General features: G+C 41.7%; 1 protein-coding gene and 1 pseudogene across 1 annotated transcript in view; one reads left to right on the top strand and one right to left on the bottom strand.

The window, feature by feature from the left end:
- Positions 1–25,467, top strand: part of LOC145502921 (uncharacterized) — a 124,813-nt gene that overhangs the window by 7,867 nt on the left and 91,479 nt on the right. The window lies entirely within an intron of this gene.
- LOC145502893 (uncharacterized) overlaps positions 22,996–25,467 on the bottom strand; it is a 3,245-nt pseudogene continuing 773 nt past the window's right edge.

The raw sequence follows: 25,467 nt of genomic DNA, 5'->3' as shown, positions 1-25,467 counted from the left end.
ATATCAGGGACAGAGCCTATTTTCAACTGGGGGGCTTGAAAACGAGGGCCGGATGTGCGAGTTTGTAGGGAAGTCTGGTACCTCATACTAAAACAAAATAAAACGTCAGCCTTGTGAAAAGTTAGGGAGGGGACTATTCCCCCCCCCCCCCCACTTTTTTACAAGGATGACCCTAACACAACATTGGCCTATGTATAAGGCAATCATTGTTCCTTCCTCTTTGTCACTGGGTCATTTAGAACATTGACCCATGATCTGTCTCCGCCTTTCCTTCCACGCCTGTTCCCAGACTGACAGGGGACGGTACGTTGTACTATGATAGTGTTGTTGCTGTAGCCAAACATCTCCATGTCAGGGTTGTCATTCCTTCCTAGCTTTCTTTGGTTTCCAAAATATTCTTCTAAAGGATCTTGGCAGAACATCTCAGTTAAGACATACTCAACACCTTCATTCAGAAGAATCTTTGTTGCTTCTACAACTGAATAGGCTGAGATCTGCAGGACTTCATAAGTCTGCCACAGTAGAACGCAGTATCTGGGCTTCTAGACTTACACGCATGGTTGAATAGGAATTCAGCTTAATGCGATAATAAGTCAATCTGGGCATCAACGTCAACCCAATTCTCAACATCTTGGTAAAACAGCTGAACTATGTGTTGCCACAACAAATAATTCCCATCATTCGACATGTACCTAAGCAGAAATTGTTTCACAAATTTTAATATACAATATGACAGTGCTCAATGTGATGACCCACAATAAATTATTACCCTCATATATAATACTGGGGTCAGTTGTACGAAGTGAATAGTTATTCACTGTATAAAAAGTTGTATAGATTTCATCTGCTGGTGGGCGAGAGTCAAGGCGAAGCAAGTTCTCGAAGGGCTTGTTAAGTGAGATTAAATCATTGAATGAATACAAGAGCAATTTCAAGGTTCATTTTTTAATGAGAAATAGAACTATGGCATGGCATGTGTCTGGAAACAAAAGCTAATGGGAACAATAGAGAACAAACATGTTTTGAGGAAACATGTTTCAAATAATCATGCTAATTTTCGACATGTTTCAGTGCTAGGGTGAAAACAGTATAATACACCTTGAAGTATCCTTTAAATAAATTTTGTCTCTTGTGTATTTGACTGCCACATTAATAGATTAGTAGAACCACTTTAATAATTAAAAAAAAAGAACGGTAATAGTGATTACAATAAACCTGTAAAATAGAAATTTAATGTTAGTGGGTAATACTAACAGTAGTTTACTGAAAAAAAAAGGAACAAATATAAATATTGTCAACCAGTATCTATTAGTCTAGTATTACGATGGTTTATTGCAATCACACTATTGCTATTTATTGAGACAGCTGACAGCTAGTTAGCTTATGTTGACATCATAAAAAACGGACACAACAACAGCAGTACTTACACAATTCTATAACCTCAAGTTTGAAATGTTTCTCACAGGTAAACACCTTGTCACTGTCGATCTGTTTTTAAAAATCTGTGTCTGTAACTCTTGTTTTCTTGATCTCACTCAGCCACTCTTCTCGCCACTTCTTGTATGCGGTGTTTCGTTCACAGGGCAGTTTCCAGATGCCGATTCCTTTCGTCCTCCGGCACGTACCACAGCCAAAAAAACGAACAGTTATCGCCGGGCATTTTACTTTCGAAATGATAAACTTTTGAAAACCATTCAAGCTGACAGAACTACATTTTTTAGCGTTTAAAACACGTCAAATGACCACATATTAGTCCCCTCTACTAACTATGATAGAAGGCATGAGCAAGGGGAACGCAACAACAAATATTTTTTAAATCTTGAAAAAAGAAATTACTCTAAAAAGCTAGTCTCCAAACTGAAACTTCAAAATGGTTCAGTCCTAACTAACCAGGTTGATATTTAAGAAGAACAAAGCAAATTTTACCAATCTTTATTAGTATAATTCGCAAAAATCTGATAACCTCGTCGAACCTGATGAAGACGTGTTCTTTAATCCCAACAACATTTCTACATTTCGACTTCGAGTAAGCTTTATGTGAAGGTTTTATCACAGAAATTGAGGCCTTTAAAGCCTTACAAGAATTCGCTGTAGCCAAATCTCCCGGTAACGACGGCTTCACAACTGAGTTTTTAAAATTTCTCCAGTCAGAGCTAAAATCGCTGATTGTTGGAAGTTTTTACTACGCGTTCAGGCAAACGGCTCCTTGTCGATATCCCAACGACGAGGCATAATCTCTCTTATTCCCCCAAAAAATATAAGATAAGATAAAACCATCCTTGAAAATCTTCGACCAATATCTCTTTTGAACGTTGATCGATTACAAAATTCTCACTAAAGTTTTAGCAAATCGCTTAGAAAAAGTATTACGTACAATAATAAATCCCGACCAAACTGGCTATGCTAAAGGACGCTACATTGGTGAAAATATCCGATAAATTCAAGATCTAATGTTTTATTTGGAAAAAGAAAATTCTCCTGGCATGGCAGTTTTTGTGGATTTCCGGAAAGCTTTCGATACCATTGAGTGGAATTACTTAGAGAAAGCTCTCATGCTCTTCAAATTTGGGCCAAATCTTTTACAATGGTTCAGGACTATATACTCCAACATTTCCAGCTGTGCTCTGAACAAAAGCACGCGTCTCACTTCTTTTCTTTAACGCGTGGGATAAGACAAGGTTGTCCTCTATCAGGCCTTCTATTTGTTATCGGTCTCGACCTTCTCGCAAGAGCCATCAAAAATCACAATCTCATCAAAGGAATAACATTAGGAAACCACGAAATTGAAACGACCATGTATGCGGATGATACCACAGTTTTTCTCAGTGACACGGAATCTATTAGTCATTTACTTAAGCTGCTAAGCCAATTCAAAGTAGTGTCCGGTCTAGTAGTCAATAACTCCAAAACCGAAGCCATGTGGCTTGGCAAGTGGAAAAACAGATCCGACACTCCTTTTAATTTCAACTGGCCTGTCGATCCCACCTGTACCTTAGGTGTATTCTTCTCCTACAACACCACCAAAGCTGATAAGCTTAACTTCGATGAAAAGCTGCGAAATATGAATAAGATTTTAAATATCTGGAAAAATAGGAAACTAACCTTAATTGGCAAAATAAACATCGTCAAAACATCTAGCTTTATCAAAATTAATTTTCAACAGCTCCAATCTTAATTTACCTAAAAACTTGTCTGACACGATTAACAGCATGATCTTTAATTTCATTTGGTAAACCCCCCAAAATTAAGAGAATGACGATAGTTGGTGAAAAAAATAAAGGCGGATTAAAAATGATCGACTTTGAAGTAATGAACACCGCGCTCAAAATTGTCTGGATTAAAAGAATATGCCAAAACTCCGACTCTTCCTGGAAAACTCTTATTGAACATTTCTTCAGGGAACACGGCGGTCTTTCTTTCTTACTAAACTGTAGATATGATGTTAAGTTACTGAATTTGAATAATGTACCACCCTTCTATCACGCAATATTAAAGTACTGTCAAGAAAACAAACCCATTATCTTAGGAGACAAAACACACAAGCAAAACAAAATTATCTGGAACAATAAAAACATTTTAATAGATAAACACATGATCTATTTAAAACAATGGCATCGCACTGGAATCATGTACATAAATGACCTGCTTGACGAAAATTTTAACTTCTTATCACATGACAAATTTCAACGAATCTTTCAGCTTCATGTCCCGTTTACAGCCTACTATGGTTTTTTTAATAATCATTTCTTACACTTACAACACTTATTACATCACGTATTCTAAGCCTATTTTTACAATGACATAAAACAAATCTTTCTGTACAATCATACTTGTATTACAATTATATTAAATCTAAACAATAGCAGATGGAGGAGCTTTTACGAATATTAAATAATTTTTTCAAGTTTATACTTATATTTAACTTTGTTGATAAAGTCGGAAAGTAATAGAAATGGTAAGTCATTCTGGAGCTTTCTCATATAAATATCATACCGCAGAAAGAGGAGGGTGTAGTTCAGTGTTTTTATCAAGGTATGTTACACTCTACTCAATCTCGCACAGGAACTACTACAAAACTACACTGACAACACGTTTTTTCATCGATCCTCGTTTCGTTTTCATTCTCGCCAACGCGTGGGATTTTCGATCCCATAATAATAAGTAACCTGGGGCTGGGCCCAGTCCCTCACGTTCTACTTGTAACACACTCCCCTCCAACAGAAATGTCGTCCCGACATTATAACAGGAAATACAAAACCAAAAAGAACAATGGTTAGGAGGGAGCGTCAGTTCTCATCATGTTTCAAACTGAATACTTATTGTGGCAGTTCCATTATCCGCAGGTTTTGTCTTTAACAGTTTGTAACTAGAGGGAAAATCCAACACAAATTTCGCTTATGAGTTAAATCACAGAAGGCGAGCAACAGGTCTGCTTGTCCATGGTTAATACTCGGAGTAATCAGTTGTGACTTCAGGAATGTTCATTACTGGTTTGTCCATATGGGCTGTGGTATATACTGCAGCTGTGGAATAAATGGGATGTGCGGGGTGCAGTGAACACACCGGCAGTGAGGTACAAGCCAGTTGGCCATGACTTGGTAGGGAAGTATCACCTGAGGGCATTGAATTGCGTTTACTACCGGGTTTAAACGTTGGTACTCGGGTACCCCCATCTGACTGTAAGTCAGAATCCGAGGGGGTCGTCTCTCCCTTCTAGGTCGCGTAGCTCCCTCTAGGTGTTCCTCTGAATCTGAATTGTCACTTTCCTCAGGGGCCATATCAGTCACATCTAGAACGGATGAATTTGGCACTGATGAGTCACCAGTGTCCACTTGTGGGTCAGGTTGGTCCCTGGTATCTGACATAGTGGCACAATCTTCATTATCACAGTGGTCCTGTGGGTCCATAGGAGGGGTGTCTACTTCCGCCGGAAAGGCTATTTCATGGGTGACTGGAGAGGACAGTGTGTTCATCTCATACTCATCATCGGAACTCTCTCCAATGTCTTCAGGCTGAGGTGGCACTCTAGGTCTTAGTTGGGTGGTCTTGGATGATGCTCTCGTTGGTTTAGGCAGTGGTAAAGCATCACAAGGAAGTAGCAAGTTACGGTGTAACACTCGTTGTTTCCCACGGCCAAGTTCTGGCTTTACTCGATAGACTGGACTATCAGATATGCGTTCCTCAACTACATAAATTTGCTCTTCCCGGTGTGAACGGAGCTTTCCAGGTCCTCCCCTTTCTGAAAGGTTTCTAACAAGTACGCGGTCGCCGGGGAGTAGGACTGCTGCGGAAGCCTTCTTGTCGTAATACACTTTACTCCTGGCTGACGATTTCTGGGTGTTCCTAGATGCTAGGTCGTAGGCCCGTCTCATATCTGCTTGCCACGTCTTTACATAGTCCTGGTAATCACCCTGTTGAAGGTCGTTGTCTAGGTCAAACAGCAAATCAACTGGTAATCGTGGGGAACGGCCAAACATCAGGTAAAATGGCGAGAACCCAGTCGTTTCGTGTCTTGTGCAGTTGTACGCATGTATAAGCTTGTTTAAGGAATCTTTCCAGTTCGATTTCTTTTCCTCCGGGAGGGTCCTTAGCATCGAGAGTAACGTTCGGTTCATGCGTTCTACCTGGCCATTGCCCTGTGGGTGGTATGGAGTGGTTCGCGAGCTGGCAACTCCACTGAGACGTTCTAGGTTGTGGAACAATTTGTTTTCAAACTCACCACCTTGGTCGTGATGTATTCGTGCTGGGAAACCGAACCTTGGGATAAACTCATTGTAGATCTTCTCAGCAGCAGTGCGGGCCGTCTTGTTGCGCGTTGCATAGGCTTGGGCATATTTGGTAAAGTTATCAACAATCAGCAGTACATATTCATATCCACCTTTGCTCTTGTCCAGATGCAGAAAATCAATGGAAACTACTTCAAAGGGTGCTGATGTCATCAGGTGCATCATAGGTGCTTTCGTGACTGTGTTTGATTTCTTCTGTTTGATGCATCTGCAACGTTGTGTCACAAAATACTCTATGTCACGGTCCATATGTGGCCAGTAGAAACGGGACCTTGCAAGTTCTGCGACTCTCTCCACTCCAAGGTGTCCCATCTCTGTGTGTAGTTCTTTAAGTACCACTGGGATGAAGTTGTGTGGCAGAACTAATTGTATCTTAGAGCTTGTTCTTCGTCGCAGGATACCATGTTCATCAACTTCCAGTTTCTTCCATTCTCTCATAAGGTTCGTAACTCCATGGGGTTCATTCTTCAGTTGGCCACCACCCGGTTTGATCCCGTGTGTCTTGTAGTAAAGCACGCGGCATATAGCACTATCCGAGTGTTGTGCCTCCTTGATTTCACTAGGGCTGAAGGGTTTTAGATTCAGATCCTTTAATGTCGGTTCAGGAGTTGTCAAGTCTGCGGCAATTGCCGTAACCCATGGGATTGTGCCTTTTGCCTGTTCCCTAACTGCTTCCACGGTTGCTTCAAGGACATCTTTGGGTACTTCCTCTGTACAATCGCTCATATACTTGTCTATGTCCAATGGGATTCTTGACAGAACATCCGCGTCAACATTAGTCTTGCCCGGTCGGTACTTGATTGTAAAGTTATAATCCGCTAACTCGGCCACCCACCGATGCCCCGTGGCATTCAACTTTGCTGATGACATCACATACGTTAACGGGTTATTGTCAGTGAAAACAGCGAAGGATGGAGCATAGAATAAGTAATCCCTGAATTTGTCAGTAATTGCCCACTTTAGGGCCAAGAATTCTAACTTTCCTGAGTGCAAGTGATAGTTCCGTTCCGCGGGCGTCAATGTCCTTGAGCCATAGCCAACAACTCTCAATTTCCCCCCTTGTTCTTGGTAGAGCACCGCCCCAAGTCCTTCGCTTGAGGCATCCGTGTGCAGTACAAATGGTCGTTCAAAGTCAGGGTAAACCATTACCCCTGGCTGCATAAGAAGTTCAATTAGGAAGTTTAATCGCTCTTGGTGTCTTTCATTCAACGGGATTTTGTGATTTGATGACGATTGTCCTTTCGATGTCGGCAACTTCCACTTGGGGTGCTCTTTCTGTCCTTTAGCTCTGCTGGGCTGGTCACTGCATTCTTTAACTGAAAGTAGGTCATAAAGGGGTTTGGCTAATCTGGAGAAGTCGCGAATATATTGGCGGTAATAGCTTATGAAACCCAGGAGTTTGCGCAATTCACCAACAGTTCTTGGTTTAGTTTCCTTAAGGGCTGCCACTGCTGCAACGTCTGCTGAGTCCATCGTGTAGCCATCTGCTGAGACTATTCTGCCTAAGTAACGAACACGGGGCTTAAACAACTCACATTTCTTTGGCTTCAGCTTGATACCATACTCCTGCAAACGTTTAAGTACCTTTCGCACATTGTCTACATGCTCAGAAAATGTTCTACTGTACACCAGGACATCATCAAGATATGGAATACATATTTCATCGCGGAGACCTTCTAGGCATTTCTCCATGTACCTCTGGTAAGCTGCCGGTGCATTTTTAAGGCCAAAAGGAATCCGGTTCCACTGGTATAAACCCCAGGGGGTGATGAACGCTGTTAGATGTCGGTGTTCTTCTGCTACGAATCCTTGGTAATATGCTTTTCCTTGGTCTAACACTGAAAAGTAAGTGTTCCCACTGAGACTATTCAGGATGTCTTGGATGCGAGGGATGGGCTGGCGGTCATCCTCAGTTTTGCTGTTTAACTGCCTATAGTCAACACATAGTCTCAGACTGCCGTCTTTTTTTCTCACACACACCACTGGGGAAGAGTAGGGTGACTTTGAGTTGCTTATCCAACCACGATTGATCATATCCAGCAAGTGTGACTTTACCTCTTCGTACAAGGGCTTTGGAATTGAATTGTATGTTTTTTGTACTGGGACGTCATCTCTCAGGTTGATTTCCAATTTCAAATTTTCGGCACATCCAATGTCACCATCATCTATAGCGAAGGCCCCGGATTCTTCCCTCAACATCTCCTTGACAATCACCCGTTGCTCACTTGACAAATGGCTCAGGTCAACTGGGGGAGTCCACTTTGCTTTACTTTGTTCGGGCTGACTTGGCTCCCACTCATAACTGGTTGCCTCACTCCAAGTTTCACCTTCCTCTTTCTCTTGTTTCTGTTCAGCTTCGACTGGCAGTGGCGTGACGGACTGCACTAACTGTATAGTGCCCAGTTCTGTCCGCCTACGTAAGGTCATCTCTCGTTCGGTGTTGTTGCATACTGGAACATACATTCGGCTCGAAGACCTCGGGGAGATTCGATGGAGACAGCCCGGAACTTCTAGCCCCTCAGGCCACGCCCCTTCCTCTTTGGGCTCAAACACAACAGGCAAATCTTCTTCTAATAGTCCAAAGTGTACCTGACATTTGACTCTCACAGTCTCTCCTGGTGGGACACGTATGTCTTGTCTGCCGACTCTGAGCATACCGGTGTCAGCTTCATCATCCATACTTTGGATGAAATTAACCAGCGCTCTTGCTTCGCCCTCTTTCACAGATGGGAACGAGTCATTCACTATTCGGGGCAATAGGCTGGTTGTGTTGGGGCTACTACTCCTCTTAATGACCTCTTCAATGACATTAAAGCCGATGATGGGATACTCCTGATTATCTTCACTTCCTATTAGTATGGGTACTGTCAATGGCTCCGAGTACCCGTCCTCCCCAACCAACTGGAACTCTACCTCAATCCAGCCATCATATGCGATTTTTGTACCGTTCACGGCCTGGAGATTTAATCCATCTTCCCCCAATAACTCGCTTATGTCTCTTACTGGCTCGTTTGGTAGGTTAATTTCTTTCCAATGTTTGGACACAACACAAACTTGAGCTCCGGTATCCCACAGGGCATCCACCTTTTCCCCTTGAATCAAGCAGGAAACCACACATTTTCTTCCCACTAATTTGGTGAGTTTAGAGCGTTGTCTCGGGGTTAGGTGGGAACTGAACGACGTTTTCAATGTTTCAACACCTGCCCTTTCCCTCAGTTCAACTTCGCTAATGGCTTGACATAGTTTCTTATGCTTCTCCCAATGTTCCCTTTGACAAACTTTTGAACAATAGTGGCTAGTATGGCACTGTGAACACCGCAAGTATTGATGTGCCCAATCCTCCCTCTTTCCACAGTTCATGCATTGTTGGGACTGCTCATGAATCGGGGGGGGCTGCTCCTTGTCCCGTGGGGGCAACCCTTGTCTGTTTCCCTGGGGGCTTGCTGAGTTATAGCCCCTTCGGCTTGACCTTAGGCATTGGTAACTGAAGTGGCCGACATCACCACAGTTGAAACAATGGTTGCAACGGAAACCCCTTCCTTGTCTTTCACAATTCCAGCACCCTCTAGGGCGAACCCTCCCTTGCTCTACAGGGTTGTACTGTGGGTGAGGGCTAGCGCGGCTTTGTTGTTCCATGCCCTCCCGGATAGCAGCCAATTCCGCTTTCAACTCTCTAACTTCAGTAAGAAGGTTAACTTTTGGTGGCTTTTCTGGGGTTTTACCTTCAACTGAGGCATGGCTGTCGTCATGGGTGGCCAATTGAGCTACAAGCTGTGTGGGGGTTCGGTTTGTGAGCTGGTCATGACGGGAACCAAGCTTCTGCATTCTTTCTGTTTCATTACTAACTGCTGCATTCAATTTCTCAAAAAGTTCTGCATCTTCCACTTGGGTGTTTTGCAGGCATGGTTTTATCTCCATTTTAATGTTATCATTCCGTAACCCAGTTAATAATGAATGCAGAAACATGCACTGTACCAACTTTGGGTCATACTTCAAATCAGATCCTGCTTCTTGAGATGCAAACAGTACTTTCTGCTTTAGATCAAGGAGGCGAACAAGAAAGTCCTGAGGGGTCTCCCCAGCTTCCTGTACTGCCGAACTGAGCAGCTGATACATTTCCGTAGCCCCCCTTTCTTGGTAATGTGACCGGAGTATTTTACGTAATCTGGCAAGATCTAGATCGGGCTTACCTTCCAAGTAGCTCCTCAATCTAAGGCCTGGATTGATGGCTCGAATAACGGCCTCGACAATTTCTTCTTCTTTATAGCCCCGTTTCAATCCAGTGTTAATTTGGTGAGCAAGACTGGTAAAGCTCAAGCGATCTTTCTGACGTGAATCTCCAATCTGTCCCGATATTTTAAATTCCTTCCTGAACGGTGGAATCGCTGTGGTTTCTTTAGGCGTAACTGCATTTGTGCTTGACTTGACAGCAGGCTTCTGATCCACATGTTCGGTTTTCACACCACCCTCTTGTTCACTCTTCGCGTCCTTCGTTGCCGGTTTCTTTTCTTTAATTGTTTCTCTGAGATTCGTTAGTGCTTCAGTTCCGAGTTCTTCGGCGTCTAAATATTTCGTTAGGATTTGTATTAACGCCAGACGTCCCGTATCCGTCTCTTTAACTTCGATATGTAGCCCCGCACAGATTTCTCGAAGACTCGCTTCGCTAAGCTGACAAATTGCTGTTCTCACCTCTATCTGAATCTCTTCGACGACTTCTATAGACATTTCGATGGTTTCTTTGTCACGTCGGGGTCACCAAATGTTACACTCTACTCAATCTCGCACAGGAACTACTACAAAACTACAATGACAACACGTTTTCTCATCGATCCTCGTTTCGTTTTCATTCTCGCCAACGCGTGGGATTTTCGATCCCATAATAATAAGTAACCTGGGGCTGGGCCCAGTCCCTCACGTTCTACTTGTAACAGGTACTTGAACTTGGAAAAGTACCAAAAAGAAGATCTTCAATGTTTAGATTAAAATCAGCGTTATTCTCCGTATTAAGAGGCCCTGCGCCTAAAAGACGACCGATGATTTCCGGCTAAAAAATAAAATCGGCCGATTTTTATCTCCCAAGTAGAGGTTACCGAATACTATTTATAATAAAGTTTCCATACAACGCGCGCTCTGATTGGCTGAAAGAGCGTGCTTTATCAGAGAACAGAGCACGGGTTGATGACGGTAAGTTGGCTTTCAAATTTTTGCTTCGGAATTTTGACAAGTTTGACCCAAATTGAACATCCCCTGTGATTCAGACAAACGCAATGGAAAAGAGCTATTTGTCTGTAGTAAATATGGCTCACCGAGTCCATTGTTCGCAACAATAGTGTTAAAACTGTACTAAAATAAGTTTTGCTAGATTCCCGCCGACAAAACACGTAGCGAAATAAACAAATTCTCAACCTAAACAGTGCTTCGATAAAAGACATTACATTTGTTACGAAGGCAGAAATTATACTTAAGAAGTAAATCAACGACAGAAAACAACAACTGAACTGTCTCTGTTTACGATGAGAAGCTTTATTTTTTGTAAAAATGCTCAATTGCTCAAGCAACACTTACATGTAGTGTAGTAACGCTCTTTCTCCGGTCATCTCAGCGAAGTGAACAGACGAGTGGTCAGTTCAAAGCTTGCTCCGATATTCTCTTCTGTGCTCGGAGTAGAACCAGTGGGAGCCGTTTAGTCTGTCTAACTTTTAGGCTAGTTCGGGCAATCTTGCTACATTCGGCTACGAGCCGTAAATAACTGTAGCTCCCTTCAAATTCGACTCAGCATTTTGCATTTTCATCCGAAAGCTTTGAGCTCCGCGTTTCGTAATTTCCACTGGAAAAGTGCAAGTTTTCATGGGCCACAATACGGCCGGATTCCTCTGGACTATAAACCTTCACCTGCCTTTAGATCCGTATTTAAAATTTAACTTAAAAGCGAACTTCGAAGGCATCGTTCTTCTCTCGAAAGCCGCTCGAACTACTCGAAACTGAAAGCTTAGCTGAAGTCCAGTTTGCGATTGACAGCTGTCGCTTCGTTAGCCAATCAAATTATTTCAACAATTCTAACAAGGATTGTGATTGGCTTATTTTAGCGTGCTTTATCAGAGAACAGTTCACGGCTGACGCCACTTTTGCTCGCTTGGAAAATAAAGTTTGGTTTGAAAATTCAGCCAAATGCGTGGGGAAATTATCGTATTCTTTATCATAAAACAAATAAAGAAGCCTCGACTGTGGTCTGTTCTGTTGTAAAGCACTTGGGAAGCGGTAGAGCACTCAAGAAGTAGGGAAAAATACTCGACTACGTCTCGTGTTTTCCCCTACACTTCTTTCGTGCTCTACCGCTTCCTGCGTGCTTTACAACAGAACAGAGCACAGTCGAGGCTTCTTTATTTGTTAATTAAAAATGAATTTCTTTTGTCTCAGTTTCGCTTTAAACCAAAAATATCGAGCCGCAAACTTTTCCCGTCTGATAGCAGCAAAATCAGGCCGAAAATAAGCCCCCGCAAAAAACTGCTCGGAAATTACTACGCAAAATAATGAGAAAACTACACAGTGTGGAAGAAAAAGGCCTTTTAATGCAATATCATTCGATAAACATCGAAAAAACTGCCGAAGCGATTAAAAAATAAAGTTTCAATTATTGCATATTAAATTGGATGGAGCGTTGGAGCTGATTTTAAATTCATTATTTCTCAAAAGTTCAACCCTTTTGAAAACAATCACAGTGATGAATCAGACATTGGAGGGATACACATCACGTTTCTGGAAAAAAATGTTTCGGCCAAAGTATATTGACCTTATGCAAAGCGTTCAAAGTTACCGTGTTTACCGTTATCCTGCTACTTCGGCGAAACACTTCTCTTTGCAAATACGGCCGTGGATAGCGTGGCAAAACGCCACTTTAAACCTCGCTAGGCATTCGAAGACCATCCTGAGTAGAAGGACGTAGAATTAAAAGAGAAAGGAAGATGAAAAATACGCAGAAAAAGAAAATAACTCGAAATTACCATCTGCTAACAAAAGTTGAATCTGGAAAATGTTGTCGCGTGACAGGGGCCATTGACGTCATTTGCACGTCAAGTCGTAAGAGCGTGGGAAAACGAGTCTGCAATGTCCTTAGGGCGGTCAGCGGCTAGGGATCCAGTCGTGACCCCATAACTCAGATCACGCTGCGGCCAAAACGGTGTGGCGGTTGGGGAAGTTTTTCTTTTTGAGTGATCATCATTTGTGAAAAATAACATAACATTGTTCCACTAAACGTTTTCTGGCCGGGAAAAATTGTTTTTCTATTTGTGCATTTGTTTGGATTCAGCTGCTGTTTAGACAATTGACGTCAATGGCCGCTGTCACGCGACGACATTTTCCAGATTCAACTTTCGTTGGCAGATGGTAATTTCGAGTTATTTTCTTTTTCTGCGTATTTTTCATCTTCCTTTCTCTATTAATTCTACGTCCTTCTACTTAGGATGGTCTTTGAATGCCTAGCAAGGTTTAAAGTGGCGTTTACCACGCTATCCACGGCCGTATTGGCAAAGAGAGGTGTTTCGCCGAAGTAGCAGGATAACGGTAAACACGGTAACTTTGAACGCTTTGTACAAGGTCAATATACTTTGGCCGAAAAACGTTTTTTCAGAAACGTGATGTATATCCCTCCAATGTCTGATTCATTACTGTGATTGCTTTCAAAAGCGTTGAACTTTTGAGAAATAATTATTTTAAAATTAGCTCCAACGCTCCATCTAATTTAGTATGCAATATTTGAAACTTTATTTTTTAATCGCTTCGGCAGTTTTTTGATGTTTATCGAATGATGTTGCCTTAAAAGGCCTTTTTCTTCAACACTGTGTAGTTTTCTCGTTATTTTGCGTTGCAATAGTAATTTCTGAACAGTTTTTTGCGGGTCTTACTTTCGGCCTGATTTTGCTGCTATCAAACGGGAAAAGTTTGTGGCTCGATATTTTTGGTTTAAAACGAAACTGAAGCAAAAGAAATTCATTTTTAAATAGTATCTGGCAACCTCTACTTGGGAGTTAACACCAGAGAATCAAAAGACATTTTAAACTGTGTCACCTCGGTGGCCAAGTATTATATCTTTTGCACTATCCAAGACGGCGACGATGTACCCTTTGACGGCTTTCCTTCTTTACTTATGAACAAATTAAATACTTCACAACAAACGGCAGTTAGAAATAAAACCTCTGACAATTTCAACAAAAAGTGGGAAGACTTTCTTTGAGTTTTTTCATTTTACTTACTTAGTTAAGTTATTAATTAATTTAATTAATTCTTAATTTAGTAATTGTTTCTTTTTCTTTGCAACGTACCTACTCAAAATGTTGTACTTTGTAATAGTTTGTAATTCTTTTTTTGTTTGTATTTTTGTAACACACATCATTACCTTCTGTATTATCTTTTGTATCTCCTTTCATTGTCCTATTGTAGTTGATGTTGTAATATAATAATAATAATAATAATAGTAATATTAATAACTCAAAAAAAAAAAAACTATGATAGAAGGTACGATGTTAGCTTCAACTCACTCTTATAATGTCATGACATTTGTGAATTTCATATTTGTTGTCTATTTTGAAGTTTTTGCAGGGAGTGTTTAGTTATTTGCTTTGGTTTTTCATTAGGTTAGGGACTGTCTCCAAACTAAATTCTCCATGTTTCCTGTGCAAGCAGAAGTGGAGTCTGGTAAGTTTCCAGTGTTACATATCACAATTTGTGTAGCTTGTGTTTGTGCGAGTATGATCCGTTTCTGTAAACATATCAGGTTTTGAGCATGCGCAGTAGGACGAGACAGAATATACACGTGTGCTTGTACTCGTTAGCTGGGATAAAAAGTTATCTTTCTGATCTTTGCCATAACATTACATGGTGTCAGAAGTGGGATCGTGAAGTAACCAAACATACCATTTAGCTCGATACACTGGAGAAGGTGGAAGAGTGAAGTAATTTCCGAACGACACGTGTACGATCGATTCAAGAAAACAACATGGCCGCCAGCGCCTCATTCATTGACAAGGGTCCAACCATGGACTGGAGCACGGATGAAAACCTATACTCACGCTTCAAAATGTGGAAACAACGCTGTGAACTGCTCTTTACGGGCCCGATGGCCAAAATTGACGAAGAAATTCAGTGTAAGCACCTGCTTTACTGGGCCGGTGAGCACGGCTTGGAGCTGTTCAACAGCTGGGGCCTCTCGGCAGACGAACAAAAGAAACTGGAAAACTACTGGAAGAAATTCGAAAACTACGTGAAACCTCACTCAAACGAGCTGATCGCCGCCTGGGAGCTACACAATCTTCGACAAGGTACACTATCGTTAGAAGGATTTATTGCAAAGCTTAGAATCCTTGTCAAAGAAGCCAACTATCCATCGGAACATCATGATCGATTCTTGAGAGACTTCCTTGTACTCGGCATGAATTCAGACCATGTCAGAAAGGAGTGTTTCAAAGAAGGAAATGCTCTGACATTTAGTAAAGCTAGAGAAATGGCAAAAGCAGACGAATCAGCAGACAAGCAGCTTCAGCTAATGAACCCAGTAGTGTCAGCAGTACACCCTGTTAGCTCAACCAGGAAAAACCAATTCCGAAGCGACCAGCTGAACCCAGTAGCCGGTGGATCAAGGCAAAACCCAAAAGGCAACAAGTCAGGAAAAACGCAGCTCTGCAGGAATTGTGGTTGGGGCCCTCACTCTCATGAACAGTGCCCAGCAAGAAATGCAACGTGTCATTACTGCCAAAAGGTGGGACACCTTGCCAAGGTATGCTTTTCAAAACTTAAAAAGAAGGATGTGCATGAGATAGAAGCTACTAGTAATAACAATGCCATACCTGAGTCAGAGCCTACCCAATCATTAGATGATTATGTGTTCCTGGGCCCAATTGAAGCAACACCCCTGGCCATGAGTGTAAACGTTGTATCCTGTAGAGAAAAGGCTGTGCTAGAAGTCTCCTTGGCACTGAAGCCAGAAGGAAAACAAATGAATGCACTCTGCAAGATAGACTCAGGTACTGAAACAAACATTATACCCAAGTCCCTATACAAGCAACTAAGCCCTGAGACACTAAGCTTACAACAACCTACAGTGAAGTTAACTGCTTATGGTGGAGCCGAGATCCCAAATCTTGGATCTTGCCAAATATATGTGAAGGGTCCTAACAATTCCAACCCCAGAGTTATCCAAGCAGAGGTTTTTGACGTTGATGGCCCTGCCATAATTGGTAACATGTCTGCACAAGATCTGAACCTCCTAAAGCTCAACTGGCCAGTCACAGCCAGCACAAATGCAACCACCCAGAATGTTGTGCAAAGTGAAAAGCCCATGCCCAATGCAAATACTGTCAAACTATTTGACATCAGAGGCAAACAACACCCCTTCCCACTGACAAAGGACTATTTGTTGGAAGAATATCAGGATGTCTTTACAGGAATTGGCTGCTTTCCAGGACCCCCGTACCACATCGAAACTAACCCTGACATTCCCCCAGTACAGCATGCTCCAAGACAGGTTCCAGTACAACTACAGAAAACCTACATAGAAGAGCTAGACCAGTTAAAAGAATCTGGAATTCTGGTTGAGGTCCAAGATGAATATGCCCCTTGGGTTAACTCTGCTGTGGTCACCATCAAACCCAACGGGTCGATCCGTCTGTGCTTGGACCCTCGGAATCTCAATAAAGCAATCAAGCGCAACCCCTACTATGTGAGAACCATAGATGATGTGATACCGAAAGTCAGCGGCTCCACCCACTTCAGTATCCTTGATGCACGCAGTGGATTTTGGCAAGTTAGTCTTGACGAGGAAAGCAGTAGGCTGTGCACCTTTAACACCCCATGGGGAAAGCATAGATGGACAAGACTTCCATTTGGCCTTACGTGCAGTGGAGATGTGTTTCAAGAAAAAATGGATATGGTCTTTGGCAGACTTGAAGGGCTCAGCGGTATTGCAGATGATACATTTGTCTATGGCACGGGCGAAGCACAACATGATCAGCACATACTAACTGTCCTTGACACAGCAACAGAGAACAATGTGAGATTTAACCCGGACAAATTCCAGTTTAAAGTGAAGGAAGCATCCTTCTTCGGGCTCACATGGACCCCCGACGGGATCCGCCCTGGCGAAACCAAAATCAAAGCAATCCGTGATATGCCATCCCCGAAGAACCTTACAGAGCTGCAGTGCTTTTTGGGCATGATTAACTACCTGAACAGGTTCTCACCCATTCTAGCCCAAGTGTCAGAACCTGTGCGACAGCTGATGAAAAAAGATGTACCATTCGTGTGGCAACCAGAACACCAAAGGGCATTCCAGAACCTCAAACAAGCAATCACTGAAGTACCAGTCCTAGCCTATTACGACCCAGAAAAGGAGAACCTAATCCAGTCTGATGCAAGCCTTAAAGGCATTGGATGTGTGTTGACGCAAGAGGGCAAACCAGTGTGCTATGCCAGTCGATTACTAACTGAAACTGAGTCTCGATACAGCAACATAGAGCGAGAGTTACACGCTGCCTGTTGGTCGCTTGAAAAGCTTAACCATTACGTATTTGGTAAGAAGGTGGTCATCGAAACTGACCACAAGCCGCTCGAAAGCATCTGGAAGAAGAGCATATCGAGCGCACCACCGCGCCTTCAGAGGCTCCTACTTAAAATGGCCAAATACAACGTGGAGATCAGGTACATTCAAGGAAAAAGCAACGTGATAGCAGACGCCCTTTCCAGGATTAGCCACATGGAGCCCCCTGCTGAAGACAACGAAGTCCCCGTGGTGGAACTGGACACAATCTCTCGAACACTGCCAGCCAGCCCTGCCAAACTAGATGAAGTACGAGAGTACACTGATCAAGACGTTGTACTCAGTCACTTAAAAGATGTCGTGCATCATGGATGGCCAGAATATCCAAATGAGTGCCCACAAGACCTGAAAGAGTTCTGGAACTTCAGAGAGGACCTGAGTGTTGAAAATGGCCTCATTCTCAAGGGACACAAACTCGTAATTCCCAGTAAGCTACGCCCACAGATGTTACAAATCATACACCAAGGACATATGGGAACAGAGAAGTGTCTCCTGAGAGCAAGGGACAGCCTGTTTTGGCCAGGCATATCAAGGGACATCAAACAGATGACAGAGAACTGTCCGACATGCGCACAGTTTTCCAAACAGCAACCAAAAGAAACATTGCATCCACACAATGTACCCAGTTATCCATGGCAGAGGCTTGGATGCGATCTGTTCGACTATGGAGGTGCTCAATACTTACTAGTCGCAGACTATTACAGCAAATACCCTATCGTTAGAAAGTTGAGCTCAACGACATCTGCTGCAATAATCAACCACCTCAAATCAATCTTTGCAGAACATGGTATACCAGAATCCCTGGTATCTGACAACGGCCCTCAATACAGCAGCAAGGAATGTGCAGCGTTCTGTGACCAATGGGGTATCAATCACATTACTAGCTCACCAGTGTATCCAAAGAGCAATGGATTCATAGAAAGGATGGCACAAACAGTAAAGAAGCCATTAAGGCTGGACCTTTAAACTTTGTTAATCAGAACAACTCGGCTTAGCCGTCTGAGAATTTTGTTGCGTTGGATTCAATTTGAACAATACTTGCGTTATTTAGGTTCCAATTTAGAGACCAAGTTTGTTTCTTTCACCCGGCAAAGTTTTTAGGGTGGAGATGTAAACATATCAGGTTTTGAGCGTGCGCAGTAGGACGAGACAGAATATACACGTGTGCTTGTACTCGTTAGCTGGGATAAAAAGTTATCTTTCTGATCTTTGCCATAACATTACAGTTTCTATTTCTATAATAAAGTTGATTGCTGCGTTGGTACGATTTATTCATTAAGTTTTCACTGCCGTTGGCAACAGATTCACTGGTTTAGTTTGATAGTAGATGTAACTGAGTGAACATGTCAATTTCCATGTGCTACATAATACATTTTATATTGATATTGATACATGTTTTATATTGATACTCTACTTGTATTCCTGCTTGAATTAGTTTCTTGTTGTCAGCACAGCCTTCTTCAGTAGGATAGTGTTATGTATTTCCCCATGTTATTGTTACATTCAATGAATTTATGTTGCAGGTGCTCCTGTTCTCTTTTCAACACCAATTAATCCATCTACTCGACGTCATATTAATCCAGCTGATACAGCTTCTTCAACCAGGTGATTAAAAGTTATGTTTTGTAGAGTTCTCTTTCATAACTTAAAGAAATATATTCATTTTTTCTGTGACTGTTGTTGTATAGACACTATAACAACCAAAATATGTTGTTTGCATTGTCTTTATAACCATTCAGAACTATTACACTCAGATTAAAGAATTTGCAGGAAACTAAGCAACTGGAAATACCTAGTAACAGATTTTCATCCCATTGTCATCTCCCAAAGTTCATGTTTCCCATACTCAACATTGACACAGGAAGTTTTTCAATTTTCAAGTAAATTTCAACATGTTTGTCGTCTCTTAGCGATGTGGATGTTACTAGTATAACTCAGCTTGAAAGTAGCGGTGTTCCTGACCTAGAAAAAAACGTCCAAGGATGCAATCTTCAGAGAATCAATTCATCTTTCAATACAATTATGGGCAATCCTCACTCACTTGCGGATAGTGGCCTCACATTGAAAGCATCCACACCTTTAAAAGAATTATCGGAGCAGCCCTCCAGTGATGAAGAAATATCATTTGATCCAGCGGAGGACTTGGATTTTTCTGTCAGGTACCCATTTTAGAAGTTTTATATTATAGATTTATGTACAGCGAAGTTCTTTGATGTTTTTTGGTAGTGAAGACACATACCAGTTGTGTGGTTTGAAAGTCTTCTTTAAAAGAGAGTACTTATTTTATACTCTTCTGCATCGTATTTGTAGCTGTTTTTTGAAATAAATAATTGTTTGGTTTTCTAGGATAAACACAGTTTTGGAGCACTTTGCCCAAGACAGTGACACTGACAGCGATGAAGATGATGAAAGTGGTTTAGATTTGTCTGATAATTGGCTATCTATTGAGTTCAGGATAAGGTTTCAGGTTTTAATATTTGTGTTCAATGCGTTAAACTGTATGGCTCCTCGTTATCTCTCAGATCTTATAAGGAAAAAGTCATCTCCTTGAAGCGCTCTGCAATTTGACAATCTCACGTTGTTAGTTATGCCTCGAATGAAATGTAAGGCATCGGGTGATCGGGCATTTGCCTATGCTGGGCCATCAATATGAAACAAGCTTCCAAAGCCCATTAAGATGGCACCAAACATTTATTTAAAAAAAAAAAAAGCAGTCTGAAACATATTTGTTCAGAGAAGCCTCAAACATTCAGTGATAAATCTTATTACTTTTATCTATTTTTTTAATTTGTAATATGTATATTTTATATTTTTATATTTTAAAATGTAAAGCGCTTATGAATATTTTCTATAAAGAGCGCTATATGAAACTAATTACTATTATTATTATTATTATTATTATAATTATCAAAGTAATAAAGACGACAATTGCGGGTTGGTAAAACTTAATTCTCTGTATTAACCAACTAAATGAGGGAGATTAGTCGTTTTGATGTGATAGCCCATCCAAGGTTACGTTTATAAGTGCATATTTAGCACTTTAATCAGGCTCTACTAAAGATTTGATGGCACCCATATAAAGATGGAGATGAAGGGAGAGAGAGAGAAGAGACAGAGAAAGAGACAGAGACAGAGAAAGAGAGAGAGACAGAAAGAGAGAGAGATGGAGAGATGGAGAGAGATGGAGGGAGGGATAGAGATTGGACAGGATTCAAGATTTCTGTCTAAGAAAACAGTACATGTATGCACATTTGTACATATTTATTAATGGTAATTTTCATGTAAGGGCAAGGTTTCAGAAATTTTCAGCCCTCGGTGTTCTAATTAGGGTATACTGTAACATTGATTAATATGTTTCTGGTCAATTTGTGGAATTTTCTTTTGATCAATTTTAGCCCTGGAGATTCTCACTCAATTCTGGGAAGTGAAGATATGGAAATAAGTTTGGAGGATGACTAGCGAACTCTCACTATGGGTAGCAGGAAATGCTAGCAGTCTTTTACCTGCTCCACTAGCTGATGACAGGGATGCAGCAGCAGCAGATACCTCTAGCAAAAGTGTGAAAGATAACAAAGAGAACATCCTTACTGAATTGGAGGAAGCTATGGCAAAGCTTACTGTTGTTCATGCTGACCTGGGTGAATATTTTGCCATTCAACTAAAGTTGCGTTTCCTGGTTTCAAAAGAAAAGTTGTTGGATATTGCTGGTGATAACTGTAAATTTACTTTTGATGACAATGTATTTGGCGGGGAACTGCATTTCAACACTCAAAAAGCCGGAACAGTCCTTGAAATCACATGTTCATGTGACAATAACCATTTCAGGAAATGGACATCATCTGAGGTTCTAAACTACCAGAATAATAACACAGTCTTTGTTAATGATTCAATGTTGGCAGCATCTGTGATCGTCTCGGGCAAGAACTACGCTAAATTTAATTGCTTTGTCAGGCCCTGGGCTTGAGCTTGACAAGTGATAACACTTTTCTGCGCTTCTAGAAACACTGCGCAGCACCAGATGTGGAAGAAGTGTGGAGAGACATGAACAATGTTGTGAAACAGGTTTTCAAGGTGTACCAGAACATTTGCCTCTGTGGGGATGGTCGGAATGATTCACTTGGCCACAGTGCCATCAACCCAAATAAAGCAATGGGTTTGGATCACATTTCCCCAAGAGACCTTAAGTTATGTGAGTCCTCTGTTGTACAAGGGCTCTTTGAAATTTGTATGAAAAGCAGAGCAGATTGCCCATTCCCTATCAGTTGGAAGAAATCCCAGGTAACTGCAGCTTTCAAAAAGGGCAACAGGCCAGATGGTTGGTTTGTAGGTCTTTTGATAATCATTTGACCTCTCATTCGACAGAAAGCCTTTTTTGCACCTTACTGAAGTGTGAAAAGACGCCTTGGACGATGGGCTTAAAGTAGGCGTTTTGGTCATTGACTTTAGGAAAGCCTTTGATTGTGTAGATCATGTCATTCTGGGTGAGAAACTTAAGGCACTGGGAGTGTCAGAAGATATGTGAATATGGCTGATGGATTATTTAGCAAATAGAAGCCAATTGACACAAATAGATGATGCATTTTCGGAATCTAAACCTGTAAAAATTGGGGTCCCTCAAGGTTCCCTGTTGGGACTTAGGCTCTTTATTACTTATGTAAATGATCTTCCAGACAGCATTAGAAGTGTCGAAGTTTACATATATGCTGACGACACTACCTTTTATACCATTGGTAATACTACTGATGAGGTTGCTATAGCCCTCCAGGTGATATTAGATCAGCTACAAACCTGGTGCCAAAAGAACAGATTAATTATTCATGAAGGGAAATGTGATGCATTACTCCTGGATACAAAACCCTTTATTGGCCCTCTGAAGGATTTAGTCTGGGGAGACAAAACCATTGAATACAGATCTTTCTCTGTATGTCTTGTTATAGCCATTGATGTAAGACTCTCCTGGGCCAATTATGTAAAATCTGTCTCTACCTCATACAACTCTAAAGTTAAAATGTTAAGACGCATATGCTTTTCACCAAAAGCCACACTAGAAACAATTTATTACAAAACAGTAATCCCAAGCGTATTATATGGTATGGCTGTGTGGGGCTCTTGCTCAGATTATTTGATGAAAGGTCTAGAGCTAATCCACCTCAGAGTAGCAAGACTTATCCACAAACTACCCAAGAGACATGGAAGACGAAACAGTACTTATAAATGCAAATTGGATGCCATTAAAATATTTTTATTGTTCTCGTATTCTAAATATAACGCATAGAGCTTTTTATAATATAGATTTAGATGATGTTAATAGTCTAGTTGTTAACAACGCTTCTTCTTATAGTCTTAGGAAATCGTTAAATGTTATTGTATCTAGGCCAAAAACCGAACAGGGCCGTCGTTCATTTAAACACAGAGCTGCAATTGCCTGGAACTCTTTACCTGACACTGTCAAACAGCTTGAAAACCCTCTTTCTTTTGAAAGAAAGATAAAATCGATCAAGACCTATGTCAGAGACGTCAGTTTCCAAAAGGAATGCTCTGAAAATAATAATAAGAACCCTGAATTCAGGTATTTTTAAATCATTTGATTACTCTTTTTATCGTTATTGTATATAATATTATTTTAGCTTTATGATAATTCTAATCAACAATGATTTAGATAAACATATACAGGCAAAAACTAACGATAGATAAATCCGACGTTTCGGCGACATCTTGGCGCCATTGTCAAGGGAAACTAATTAAATATGCGATTTCAAGAGTAACTAAGAGTTCAGAGTTTCTAATTTGCATAAGTTAGACAAAGACTTTAGCGCGAACTGAGTCTGATTGTACATTTAAACACGGTCGTAATTGTTTAATGAGTAACATCTCATTAATCAGACAATCAAACTTGTTGTGGCATTTTTTCAACACGCTAAAACAATTGCGAAGGTCATCCGGAATCCTGCCTGCGTGTCTATTATCATAGTGATTGCGTACTGACGAGGTCTTGCTTCTATGTCCATCAACGCGTACGAACAGATGGCCACGGGTGTAACCGACATAACCAGCATCGCACTGGTCACACTTGAAGTTATACACAACGCATTGTTGATCAATGAGCTGAGGCTTAGGTTCGCTTGTCGGGAACTCCTGGGCAATCTTTTGCGGCTCGTAAACACCGGTTGAACACTGGTCTGCAGCTTCACACTGAGATCTTTCAACTGTGTCTTCACGATATTAGCAGACTCCTGGTCTTTAAAGGGTATGACAACCCGAGTAGTGTTTTCTGTCGTAGATCTGGACCGTAATGAGGGCTGGTCAGCGACCTTTAAATTTAGGAAGGTTTTGACAGTGGAGTCAACAAGGTGCTTGGGATATTTCAGTTTAGAGAAAACAGACTTCAGTCGTTCGCACTCCTCAGTGAAGTAGGACCATGACGAAGACAGGCGATGTGCGCGATCGAGCATAGTTGTCAATAGTCCGCGCTTGTACCTATTATCGACATGACTGTGGTAATGGAGAAGCAGACCACTGTTTGTTGGCTTCACAAACACTTTAGTTTCAATACGAGGCGCTCTGTTTAGGAGTTGAGTACCGAGAAAGGGAAGCATTCCATCATTTTCGACCTCCATAGTGAAGTTGATGGCGGGGTGAGCGTGGTTGAGGGTGTTAAGAAAGTCCCTAGCTGTAGACAAATCGGGCATCACAGTGAATGTGTCGTCAACATATCGACGATAGTAAGGTGGCAGCTTGCCCTCAACATCTAATTTCTCTTCAATAGACGACATGAATACGTTGGCTAGCAAGGGCCCAAGGGGGGACCCCATCGCTACTCCGTCGATCTGTTCATATAGGGATCCATTAAATTGGAAAAGCTGCCCCTTGGTGGCCACACCCAAAAGATCAATAAGGTCTTGCTTTGAAATGTTCAAATCATACTCGGAATTAAACCAGTTGTTTCTAAAGGCTCTGTCTGCGAGAATCGTAATGGTTTCATCCAAAGGTACATTCGTGAACAAGGAGGACACATCATAGGACACCAGCAAGTCACCAGGTGTTATGTTGAGGTCTCGCGGTAGTTCGTTCACAAAATCGAAAATGTCCGTGACTGTGTACTGATTTAACGACAACGGTTTGAGCTTGTTGTCCAACCATTTCGCCAGAGCATAATTATACGTATTAGTCGCTGATAGGATTGGTCGCATGGCTAATTTCTCCTTGTGTGTTTTCGGCAACCCGTACAGGTGTGCCAGTCTAGAACCGGTCGGACGAAGAGACTGGGCCACAGCGTGAGGGAGGATCCTTGTGATGATAGATTGTACAAGAGCCTCCTTTGCTAAAAGCGGATGATAGTGCTTGGGTGGTCTGCCTCGGGTTTTTGGTCGTTCAGAAGGAATGGGACGAAATTTGCTGGTGTCATTGACAGAAGCTTCGGATAGTAGATGTTTATATTCCGACTTATCCATTACAACGACACCTGAGCCTTTGTCCGGTTTTGTTATGACGATATCATCACGGCGCTTTAGTTGTTTAATGGCTGTCAAAAGCTGTTTAGGAGGACTCGGACCTTTATGGTTGATGTAATTGAGAGCTATAGATTTTAATGTTGCGGCAGCCAGTTCCTTAGAGTTCTCACTGTTTAGATGCAGTTCCAAGTCCCAGTAGGCCTTCTCAAAGCTCGCCTTAATCTCGATGTTTGAGATACGCTGGGGTATGGCGAACTTTAAGCCTCGACAGAGAACCAATTTCTGAAAGAAACTGAGCTCATGCGAGGAGATGTTTGTGATATGCTCGTCGACATCGACTTCAGTGTTTAGTAACCTCGAGATCTTACGAGTGTGCACAGACATGACTTCATGGTAGTAGATTTGTCTACAGCTAGGGACTTTCTTAACACCCTCAACCACGCTCACCCCGCCATCAACTTCACTATGGAGGTCGAAAATGATGGAATGCTTCCCTTTCTCGGTACTCAACTCCTAAACAGAGCGCCTCGTATTGAAACTAAAGTGTTTGTGAAGCCAACAAACAGTGGTCTGCTTCTCCATTACCACAGTCATGTCGATAATAGGTACAAGCGCGGACTATTGACAACTATGCTCGATCGCG

This window comes from Orbicella franksi, chromosome 11, assembly GCF_964199315.1.
Source record: "Orbicella franksi chromosome 11, jaOrbFran1.1, whole genome shotgun sequence".
Classification (NCBI taxonomy): Eukaryota; Metazoa; Cnidaria; class Anthozoa; order Scleractinia; family Merulinidae; genus Orbicella; species Orbicella franksi.
The sequence above is the reverse complement of the archived record's forward strand: the minus strand, read 5'-3'. Positions and strand labels throughout refer to the sequence as shown.